This window comes from Cavia porcellus, unplaced genomic scaffold (genome assembly GCF_034190915.1).
Source record: "Cavia porcellus strain 051 isolate PalLab524CR breed Dunkin Hartley unplaced genomic scaffold, mCavPor4.1 scaffold_39, whole genome shotgun sequence".
Classification (NCBI taxonomy): Eukaryota; Metazoa; Chordata; class Mammalia; order Rodentia; family Caviidae; genus Cavia; species Cavia porcellus.
This window is the reverse complement of record NW_026947522.1, coordinates 2,765,359-2,779,275: the sequence shown is the minus strand read 5'-3', so window position 1 is coordinate 2,779,275 and position 13,917 is coordinate 2,765,359.

Below are 13,917 nucleotides of genomic sequence, written 5' to 3'. Positions count from 1 at the left end.
AACTATCCCTAAACCTAACATTAACCTAACTTCTAACCCTAACCCTAACCCTAAACCTCACCTAAACATAACACTAACCATAACCCTAAAACTAACCATAACCGTAACCCAAAACTGAACAGTGACCCTAAACCTAAGCCTAACCCTAAGCCTAACCCTAATTCTATCTTTAACCCTAACACTAACCCTAAACCTAAACATAACTCTAAAGCTAACACAAACCCTAACACTAACACTAACCCTAAACATAACCCTAACAATAATTTCTAAACCTAACCTTAACCCTAACCGTGACGCTAAACCTAAACCTAAGCTGTAACCCTAACCCTAACACTAACCCTAACTATAACCTCGAAGCCTAATCTAAACACTAACCCTAACCATAAACTCTACACCTAAACCTAACCCTAACACTAACAAAAACCCTAAACATAACACTAACCCTAAACTGTAACCCAAACACTAACACTAACCCTAACCCTAACCCTAACACTAGACAAAAACCTAACACTAAAACTAACATTAATCCCTACCCCTAACCCTAACCCTACCCATTAAACTAACACTAACACTGACCATAATACATAACCCTAACCCGAAACGTACCAAAACCCTAAACCTAACCCTAACAGTAAACCCTAACCCATACATCTAACACTAACCCTAAACCTAAGCCTAAACCTAACCCTAACCCTAAACCTCACCCTAACCCTAACCCTAACACTAATCCTAACCCTAACCCTAAACATAACCCTAACCCTAACCCTAATCCTAACCTTAACTCTAAACCTAACACTATCCCTAACCCTAAACCTAACACTAAACCTAACACTAACACTATACCTAACCCTAACACTAACGCTAACTCTATCCATAACTCATAACCCCTAACCCTAAACATAACCCTAACCCTAACCCTAATTCTAACCTTAACTCTAAACCTAACACTATCCCTAACCCTAAACCTAACACTAAACCTAACACTAACACTATACCTAACCCTAACACTAACGCTAACTCTATCCATAACTCATAACCCCTAACCCTAAACATAACCCTAACCCTAACCCTAATCCTAACCTTAACTCTAAACCTAACACTATCCCTAACCCTAAACCTAACACTAAACCTAACACTAACACTATACCTAACCCTAACACTAACGCTAACTCTATCCATAACTCATAACCCCTAACCCTAACCCTAACCCTAACCCTAAACCTAAACCTAACCCTAACCCTAAAGCTAATCGTAACCCAAAATCTAACGATAACCCGAAGCCTAACCAAAACACTCTCCCTAACACCTAAACTTAGCCAGAGCCCTAAATCTAACTCTAACTCTAACTGTAACCATCACCTTAAACTAAAGCTAACCCTAAACATAAATTCTTATCGTAACAACCCTAACATTAACCCTAAACCTAAACTCTAACCCAACCCTAACCCTAACACTAACTGAAACCTTATCCCTAACACCTAACCCTTAAACCTAACACTAACCCTAACACTATAACTAACCATAATCTGATGCAAATGCTAACCCTAACACTAACCCTATCCTAATTGTAACCCTAACCCTACCCGTAACCTGAAGCCTAACCCATAAATGTATCCCTTACACCTAATCCCTAAACCTAACCCTAAACCTAACCCTAACGCTAATCCTAATCCACACCGTAACCCTAACCCTAACCATAACCGTAATGCTAACCATAACCCTAACACTACCCTAATCGTAACCATAACCCTTAACATAACCTGAAGCCTAAGCATAACCCTATCCCAAACCCTAACCCTAAACCTAACCCTGACCCTAAACTTAACCCTAAATTTAAGCTTTAACCCTAACACTAACCCTAACCATAACCTCTAAACCTAACTCCTAACCCTACCGTAACACTAACCCTAACCATAACCTCTAAGCCTAACACCTAACCCTAACCCTAATACTATCCCAAACCTTAACCCTAACCCTAACCATTACCCTAACCCTTTCCGTAACCCTAACCTAACCCTAACACTATCACTAACACCTAACCCCTAACCCTAACCGTAAAACGAACCCTAACCCTAACCCTAAACCTAAACCTAAGTTTAAGCCCTAAGTCTAAAATTAAATTAAACCATAACCTCTAACCCTAACACTAATCCTAATCCTAACCCTAACCCTAACCCTAACCCTAACCCTAACCTAAGGCTAAACTCTAACCCTAACCCTAACCCTAACCTTAACCCTAACTTAACACTGACCCTAACCATAAACTCTAACTGTAACATGAACTCTAACCCTAACCCTAACCCTAACTCTAACTCTAACTGTAAACCTAACCCTAATGATAACACTAAAACAATTTCTAACACTAACAATAACCCTAACCCTAAACCTAAGGGTAAATACTAACCGTAAACCTAACACTATTCCTAAACCTAAACCTCACCGTAAACCTAACACTTACCCTAAACCTAATCCTAACACTAACCCTAAACCTATCCCTATCCCTAACACCTAACCCCAACCGAAACACTAAACCCAACCCTAAAACTAACCCTAAACCTAAGGGTAAATCCTAACCGTAAACCTAACACTATTCCTAAACCTAAACCTCACCGTAAACCTAAATCTTACCATAAACCTAACGCTAACACTAACCCTAAACCTATCCCTATCCCTAACACCTAACCCCAACCGAAACCCTAAACCCAACCCTAAAACTAACACTAAACCTAAACCTAACACTAACCCTAAACCTAAGCCTAACCCTAACCCTAATCGTAACCCTAATGATAACCGTAACCCAAAGACTAATCTTAACTCTCTCCCTAAAAACTAACCCTTATCGCTAAACTTAACGCTAAACCTTAACTTAACCATAACCATAACCCTATCCCTACCACTGACCCTAACATCTAAACTTAACCCTAACACTAATACTAACCCTAACACTAAGCATAACCATAACCCTAAACCTAACATTAATCCCTAGCCCTAACCCTAACCCTACTCCTTAAACTAACCCTAAATCTGACTGTAATACCTAACCATAACATTAACCCTAACCATAGCATAACCCTAAACCTAACCCTAACCCTAACACTTACCATAAACCTAACCCATACATCTAACCCTAACCCTAAGACTAACCCTAACACTAACCTAACCCTAACCCTTTCCCTAACCATAAACACTAAGCCTAACCCTAACCCCAAACTCTAACACTAAACCTAACGCTAACCTCTAACCATAACCATAAACCGAATCCTAACCATAACACTAACCCTAACATAAAAAGTCTAAACCTAACACTAACACTATCCGTAGTGCTAAACCTAACCGTAAACCTAACCCTAACCCTAAACATAACCCTAATCCTACCCCTAACACTTACAGCTAACGATAACCCTAACCCTAATTCTAAACCTAAACGTAACCATAAACCTAACCCTAACTCTAACCCTAAAACTAATCCTATCCCTAATCTTAACCCCAAACTCTAACCCTAAAATTAACCCTAAAACTAACCATAAACCTAAACCTAACCCTAAACCTAATGCTAAACCTAATCATAACCGTAACACTAACCGTAACACGATGACTAACCTTAACCCTCACCCTAACACCTAACCCCTAACATTAACCCTAACTGTAACCATAACCCTAACCCTACCCCTAACACTAACTTATATTCCTAACATTAACCCTAACCCTAAACCTAACCCTAACCCTAAATTGCTACCCTAAACCTAACCCTAACTCTCACCCTAACCCTCAAGCTAGCACTAACCCAAAACTCAAACGCTAACACTAAGCATAACCCTAGCACTAACCTTTAACTCTAACCCTAAACCTAACTCTAACCTCTAACCAGAACCCTAAAGCTAACACTACCCCTAAACATAACCCTAACCTTAAACTCTAACTGTAACCAAAACCCTAATGCTAAACCTAATCTTAATTCTAAACTCTAACCCTTACCCTAACACTATCCCTAAATCTAATTGTAACCCTAACCCTAATGGTAACACAAAGCCTAACCCTAACATTCTCCCTAACACGTAATCCCTAACACTAAAACCTACCCTAACACTCTCCCTAACACCTAACCCCTAACCCTAAACCTAAACCTAAACCTAACCCTAACCCTAACCGAAACCCTAATCCTAAACATAAACCTATCCCTAAATTCTAATCCTAATCCTAACCCTAAACCTAACCCTAACCCTAGCCCTAAACCCTAACCCAAAACCTAACCCTAACCATAACACTAAACATAACCCTAACCCTATACATAACACTAACCCTAAACCTAACATTAATCCCTAAACTAAAACCTAACACTACCCCTTAAACAAACCTTAAACCTGACAGTAATAACAAACCCTAACCCTAACACTACCATAACCACAAACTTATAGCTAACCCTAACCCTAAACCTAAACCTAAACCTAAAACTAAACCTAACGCTAAACTCTAACCATAACCTTAAACTTAACGCTAACAATAACCCTAAGCCTAACACTAACCCTAAACTCAAACCGTAAGCAAAGCACTAACGCTACCCCAAATCCCAATTCTAAATTCTAACCTTAATCCTAACACTAACCCTTAACCCTAACCCTAATCCTAACCCTAACCCTAACCTTAACCCTGACCGTAACCCTAACGTAAACCTACCCCTTAAACTAACCCTATGCCTGACTTTAATTCCTAGCCCTAACCCAAACCCTAACCCTAAACCTAGCATAACCCTAAACCTAACCCTATCACTAACACTAATCCTAACCCATACCTCTAAACAACACTAACCATAACCCTAACCATAACCAAAAGCCTAACCGTAACCCTATCCCTAATCCTAAACCTAACCCTAATCCTAAACCTAACCCTAACCCTAAAACTATACCTAACTCTAAACCTAACCCTAACCGTAACATTAACACTAACACTAAAACTAACCGTAACACTAAACTCAAAACCTAACCCTAACCCTAACTGTAACCCAAACCCTAAACTTAAGCTTTAACCCTAATCCTAACACTAACTCTAACAGTAACGTCTAAGCCTAAACCTAACCCTAAACCTAAATCCAAATTCTAACACTAAACCGAACACTACCCTCTAACCATAAGCCTAAACCTAATCCTAAACCTAACCCTAACACTAACCCTTACCCTAAACCCTAAACCTAAAACAAAATCTATCCGTAACTCTAAACCTAACTAAACCTAACGCTTACCCTAAATCTAACCCTAAACATAACCCTATGCCTAACACCTAACCCCTTACCCTAACCCCAAACCTAACACTAAACCTAACTGTAAACTTAACTTTGACCTTAATATTAACCCTAAACCTAAACCTAATGGTAAACTTAACCCTAACCCTATCCCTAACACCTAACCCCTAACCCTAACCCTAAACCTAACCCTAAACGTAACCATAAACCTAACTCTGACCCTAACACTAACCCTAACCCTAAATCTAATCATAACGCTAAAACAAACCATAACCCGAAGTTAACCATAATCCTCACCCTAACACCTAACCCCTAACCCTAAACCTAACACTAAAACTAAACCTAACTCTGACCCTAACACTAACCCTAACCCTAACCCTAAATCTAATCGTAACAGTAAAACAAACCATAACCCGAAGTTAACCATAATCCTCACCCTAACACCTAACCCCTAACACTAAACCTAACACTAAAACTAACCCTAACCCTCACTGTAACCCTAACTCTAACCCTACACCTACCCTTAACCTTAACCTCTAACCCTAACCCTAACCCTAACACTAACCTATCCCTAACCCTAACCCTAAACATAACACTAATCCTAAATTCTAAACCTAACCCTAACCCAAAACCTAACGCTAACCCTAATACTAAACCTCAACTTAACCCTAACCCTAAACATAACCCTAACTTAATCATAACCATAACCCAAAACCTAACCATAACCCTGTCCCTAACCCTAACACTAACCCTAATCCTAAACCTAAACCTAAACCTAAACCTAACTCTAAACGTAACCCTAATCCTAACACAAACACTAACCCTAAACCTAACATTAACACTAACCTCTAAACCTAACCCTAAACCTAACCCTAACCATAAACTTAAGTTTTAACCCTAACCATAACCTCTAAGCCATAACCCTAACCCTAACGCTAACCCCAAACACTAACCTCTAAACCTAACCATAACCCTAAGCATAACCCTAACCATAACACTAAATTTTAACCCTAACACTAACACTAACCCTAACCATAAACTCTAAGCCTAACCATAACCCTAACTCTAAGCCAAATCCTAACCCTAATCCTATCCCTATCCTTAAACCTAAGCCTAACCCTAACACTATCAATAAACCTAAACCTAAGTGTAACGCTAACCCTAACACTAACCATAACCCTAACACTATACTTAACACCTAACCCCTAACCGAACCCTAAACCTAACCATGAAAATAACTGTAAACCTAATGCTAACCTTAACTAAAACCCTAAGCCAAACCCTATGCCTAAACCTAATCATAACCTAAAACCTAACCATAACCCAAAGCCTAACCTTAACCGTATCCCTAACACCTAACCCCTAACGCTAACCCTGAACCTGGACCTAACACTAACCCTAACCGTAACCGTAACCCTAACCCTAACCCTAACCTTAACCCTAAATTCTAATCATAAATATAACCCTAACCCTAAACCTAAACCTAAACCTAAACCTAACACTAAGCCTAATATCTAACCCTGAGCCTAACCCTAATTCAAACATAACCCTTACCCTAAACTCTAACCCTAATCCGAAATCTAACCTTAAAACTAACCCTATCCCAAACCCTAAACCTCAACCTAACCCTAACCCTAACAATAAACCTAACCATAACCCTAACCCAAATGCTAACCCTAAACCTAACCTTATCCCTAATCCTAACCTCAACCCTAAACCTAACACTATCGCTAACCGTAAACCTAAAACTAAACCTACAACTAACGATAAACTTAACCCTAACCCTAACACTAACTCTATCCCTAACCCTAACCCTAACCCTAACCCTAAACCTAACCCTAACCCTAAACCTAAACCTAATCGTAACTCAAAACCTTACTATAACCCGAAGCCTATTCAAAATCCTCTCCCTAACACCTAAAGCTTAACCCTAACCCTAAAAAAACCCTTATCGAAACCGTAACCTTAACCCTAAACCTAACCCTAAACCTAAATTCTAATCATAACCCTAACCCTAACCCTAAACCTAAGTTTTAACCCTAACCCTAACCCTAACCTTAACCATAATATCTAAGAATAACCCTAACCCTAAACCTAAAGACAAAATCTAACCCTAAACCTAATGCTAACTGCTATCCCTAAACCTAACACTAACCTTAACACAATTCTAACCCTAACCCTAATCATAAACTCTAACCATAACACTAACCCTAATCCTAACCTTAATATTAGCCCTAACATCTAACCCTAACCCTAACTCAAAGCCTAACACTAAACCAACTTCTAACCCTAACACTAACCCTAACCCTAAACCTAAACCTAACTCTAAACCTAACCCTAAACTTAATCCTAAACCCTAAACGTAAACCTAACTCTATTCCTAAACCTAAAACTAACCATAAACCTAACCCTTATCCTAAACCTAACCTTAATCTTAACACTAACCTTATCCCTATTACTAACACATAACCCCAACCCAAACCCTAAAGCTAAACCTAAAACTAACACTAAACCTAAACCTAACCCTAATCCTAAGCCTAACCCTAAACATAATCATAACCCTAATGCTAACCATAACCCGAAGCCGAATCTTAACCCTCTCCTTAACAACTAACCACTAATCCTAAACCTAACCCTAACCCTAAACCTAAACATAACCATTACCCTAACCCTACAACTAACCCTAACATCTAATACTAACCCTAACACTAACCCTAACCCTAACACTAAACATAACCATAGCCCTAAATTTAACATTAATCCCTAAACCTAACACTAACCCAACCCTTAAACTAACACTAAACCTGACAGTAATACCTAACGCTAAAGCTAACCGTAACGATAGCATAACCCTAAATCAAACCCTAATCCTAACCATAACCATAACCCTAACACATAACCCAAAGACTAAACCTAACCCAAACCCTTAACCCTAACCCATACCTGTAACACTAACCCTAACACTAAAACTAATGCTAACCCTAAGCCTAACCATAAACCTAACCCTAACCCTAACCCTTACTCATACCTCTAACCCTAAACCTAACCCTAACGCTTACATAACCCTAAACCTAACTCTAAACTTAACACTAACCCTAACCCTAAACCTAACACTAACACTAAAATGAACTTCTAAACTTAATCTTAACCCTAACATTTAACTCTAACACTAACCAGAACCCTAACACTAACCCTAAACCTAACCATAACCCTAACCATAACCCTAACACTAACCCTAACCCTAACCCTAAACCTAACGGTAACCTCTAACCATAACCCTAACACTAACCCTAACCTTAACGCTAACACCTAACAACTAACACTAACCCTGAACCTAATCCTAACCCTAACCCTAAATTCTAATTCTAACACTAACACTAACACTAACCCTAACCCAAACCCTAAACCTAAACCTACCCCTAATCCTTGCCCTAACTCTAACCCTAACCCTAAACCTAACACGAACACTAACCTCTAAACTTAATCATAACAATAACCTTAATCCTAATCCTAAACTTAACCACTAACCATAACCCTAACCCTAACACTGTCCCTAAACCTAACCCTAACCCTAAACCTAACCCTAACCCTAACCCTATCCCTAACACCTAACCCCTAACCGTAACTCTAAACCTAACACTAAAACTAACAATAAAACTACCGCTAACACTAACCCTAACCCTAAGCCTTACCCTAAAGCTAATCATAACCCTAACATTAACGGTAATCTGAAGCCTAAGCTTAAGCCTCTACCTAACCCCTAACCCCTAACCCTAACCCTGACACTAACCATAACCCTAAACCTAACCATAAACTTAACCCTACCACTAATCCTAACTTCTAATCCTAGCCCTTACCCTAAACATAACCATAACCCTAACCCTAAACCTAACATTAATCCATTACCCTAACCCAAACTCTACGCCCTAAACTAACACAAAGCCTGACTGTAATACTTAACCCTAACCGTAACCCTGTCACTAACACCTAACCCCTAAGCCTAATCCTAACACTACTTCTAAACCTAAGCATAAACCTAAAACCTAAACCTAACCATAACCCTAACGATAACCCTAAGCCTAAACCTAATCGTAACACAAAACCTAACCATAACCGGAAGCCAACACTAACCCTCTCCCTAACAAATAAGCCCTAACTCTAAACCTAAACCTAGCCCTAACTCTAACCTTAAACGTAACCCTAACACTAATCCTACTCCAACCATAAATTGTAATCCTAAACCTAACCCTAACCGTAAACTTAAACCTAAACCTAACCCTAAACCTAAACTCTAAGCCTAAACCTAACCCTAACCCTAAACCTAACCCTAACACTATCCATAACCTTAAACCGAAACCTAAACCTAACACTATCCCTAACCCTGAACCTTACCCTAAACCTAAAAGTAACCCTAACCCTAACCCTAACGCTAACTCTATTCCTGATGACTTATCCCTAACCCTAACTCTAACCCTAACCCTAACGCTAAACCTAACCCGAAGCCTAACAATAACCCTCTTCCGAAAACTTAACACTTAACCCTAACCCTAAGCCTAACCCAAAACTTAATCGTAACCCTACCGCTAACCATAAACCAAAGCCTAATCTTAACCCTTTCCCTAACAACTAACCCCTAACACTAAACCTAACCGTAACCCTAAACCTAACAGTAACCATAACACTAACCCTACCACTAACCCTAATATCTAATACTAACCTTAACATTAAACCTAACCCTAACAAGAACCTTAACCTTAACCCTAAACCTAACATTAATCCCTAACCCTAACCCTAACCCTACCCCTTAAACTAACCCTAAATCTTAGTGTAATACCTAACATTAACCCTAACCATAACCATAGCATAATCCTAAACCTAAACCTAACCCTAACCCTAACAATAACCCTAACCCATAGCTCTAACCCTAACCCAAAGACTAACCCTAACAGTAAGCCTAACCTTAACACTAACCCTAATCATAAACACTAAGCCTAACCCTAACCTGAACCCTAAAACTAAACCTAACCTGAAATCTAAAAATAACCCTCTTCCGAAAACTTAACACTTAACACTAACCCTAAGCCATACCCAAAACTTAATCGTAATGCTAACGCTAACTGTAAAACAAAGCCTAATTTAACCATTTCCCTAACAACTAACCCCTAACATTAAACCTAAACATAACCCTAAACCTAACCGTAACCATAACCTTAACCCTACCACTAACCCTAATATCTAATCCTAACCCTAACACTAACCCTAACCCTAACACCAACCATAATCTTAACCCTAAACCTAACATTAATCCCTAACCCTAACCATAAACCTACCCCTTAAACTAACCCTAAACCTGAGTGTAATACCTAAACCTAACCCTAACCATAGCATAACCCTAAACCTAAACCTAACCCTAACCCTAACAATAACCCTAACCCATACCTCTAACCCTAACCCAAAGACTAACCCTAACAGTAACACTAACCTTAACACTAACCCTAATCATAAACACAAAGCCTAACCCTAACCCTAACCCTAAACCAAAAATCTAACACTAAACTTAATGCTTAACTCTAACCCTAACCCTAAACCCAAAATCTAACACTAAACTTAATGCTTACCTTTAAACCTAACCCTAACCGTAATCCTAATACTAACCCTAAGCCTAAAGCCTAGCCCTAACACTAACACTATACGTAACCCTAAACCTAACCTTAAAACTAACCCTAACCCTAACCATAACCCTAACCCTAACCCTAACAATAACCCTAAACATACCTCTAACACTTAACCCCTAAACCTAACCATAATTCTAACCTTAAAACTAACCATAAACCTAAACCTCACCATAACAGTAACCCTAATCCCATCCCTAACACTTAATCCCTAACCTTAACCCTAAACCTAACCCTAAAACTAACTGTAAACCTAAACCTAATCCTAACCCTAAAACTAACCATAACCCTAATCCTAAACATAACACTAACCCTCAACTCTAACCCAAAACCTAACCCTAACCATATCATTGAACCTAAACCTATCCCTAAACATAACACTAACCCAAAACTAACATTAAGCCCTAAGCCTAACCATAACCCTACCCCTTAAACAAACCATAAACCTGACAGTAATACCTAACCCTAACCCTAACACAACCATAACAACAATCATAAAGCTAACCCTAAAAATAATCCTAAACCTATCCCTAATCCTAAACCTAATGCTAACCTCTAACCATAACCCTAACCCTAACACTAACCCTCACCCTAACCCTAACCTAAATGATAACCCATACCTCTAACCCTAAACCTAACCCTAACCCTTACATTAACCCTAAACCTAACTCTAAACCTAACACTAACCTCTAACCCTAACACTAACCCTTACCCTAAACCTAATACAAACACTAAAAAAAACTTCTAAACCTAACCTTTAACTCTAACCCTAACCATAACCCTAACCCTAACCCTAAAGCTAACTGTAACCTCTAACCATAACCCTAAAACTAACCCTAAGCTTAACACTAACACCTAATACCTAACCCTAAACCATAATCTAATCCTAACCCTAAGCCTAACCCTAAATTCTAATCCTTACACTAACACTAACCCCAACCCTAACCCTAACCTTAAACCTACATCTAACACTAAACCTGAATTCTAACCCTAACCCTAACCCTCACTCTAACCCTAACACTAACCCTAACGCTAACGCTAACCCTAAGCCTAAACCTAACATTAAACCTAACTGTAAAGCTAACTCTGACCTTAAAAATAACCCAAACCCTAACACTAACACTGAACCTAATCACAAAACTAACACTAACCGTAACCTGAAGCCTAACCCTAACACTCTCCCGAACAACTAACCTCTAACCCTAACCCTACACTAACCCTAACTGTAACCCTAACCCTAACCCTAACATTAATCCTAACCCTAACCCTCTCACTAACACCTAACCCCTCAAACTAACTCTAACACTAACCCTAGCGCTAACCCTAACCATAACCATAATCATAAGCCTAACCCTACACCTAATCCTAATTTCTAATCCTAACACTAACCCTAATGCAAACCCTAAACTCTAACCATAACCCTAACACTAAACCTAAAGCTAAACTCTAAACATAAGCCAAAGCCTAACCCTAACCCGAACCCTACCCCTTAAAGTAACACTAACCTTACAGTAATATCTAATCCTAACCCTAACCCTAAACCTACCATAACCCTAACCCTAACTCTAAACCTACACATAAACCTAACCCTAACCCATACCTCTAACCCTATCCCTAACCCTAATACTCACACTAAACCAAAACTTAACCTCTAAACCTAACTCTAACCCTAAAACTAACCTATCCCTAAACCTATCACTAAACCAAATATTAAACCTAACTTCTAACTCTAACACTAACCCTAACCCTAAACCTCAAACTAACCCTACCACTAATACTAACCATAACACAAAGCCTAACCCTAAACCTATCCCTAAGCTTAACACTAACCCTAATCCTAACCTTACCCCTAAATCTAACCCTAACCCATACATCTAACCCTAACCCTAACCCTAATCCTAACACTAACCCTAACCTAAATTTAAGCCTAACCCTAACAATAACCCTAAGCCTAAAACTAAACCTAACTCTAAACCTAACCCTAACCCTAACCCTAACCCTAACCCTAACCCTAACCCTAACCCTAACCCATACCTCTAACCCTAACACTAAGCCTAACACTAAACCTAAACTTAACCTTAAATCCTAACCCTGACCCTAACCCTAACCCAAAGCATAACCCTAAAACTAAACATAAACGTAATGCAAACGCTAACCCTAACCCTAACACTAACCCTAACCTAATAGTAACCCTAAACCTAAACGTAACCTGAAGCCTAAGCCTAACACTATCTCTAACACGTAACCCCTAAATGTAACCCTAAAACTAAAGCTAATCCTAATCCAAGTCCTAACACTAACCCTAATTCTAACTCTAACCCTAACCCTAAAACAAACCTAACCATAACACTAAACTCTAACTGTAACCCTAACACTAAACATAACTCTAACCCTAACCAAAAACCTAACCCTGAACAAAACATTAATCCCTAATCCTAACTCTAACCCTAACCCTATGCGTTAAACTAATGCTAACACTGACCGTAATACGTAACCCTAACCGTAACCCTCAACATACAATAAAACTAATCCTAACCTGAACCCTACCCCTAAACTTAACCCTAACCCATACCTCTAACTCTAACCCTAACCCTAACCCTAACACTAACCCTCACCCTAACCCTAACCATAACCATAACCCTAGCTCTAACCCTAACCCTAAACCTAACCCTAACCATACCTCTAACACTAAACCTAACCCTAACCCTAAAATTAACCCTAACCCTAACGATTTCCCTAACACCTAACACCTAACCCTAACAATAATCCTAACACTAACCCTAATCCTAAATCTAACATTAACACTAAAACTTAGTTTTAACCCTAACACTAACCTAACCTTAAACAAAACCTCTAAGCCTAACTTTTACCCTAAACCTAAACCCAAACTCTAACCCTAAACCTAACGCTAACCTCTAACCATAATCCAAACCCTAACCTTAACCCTAACTCTAACCCTAAAACTAACCTTAAACTCTATCTGTAACACTAACCCTAACCCTACGTGTA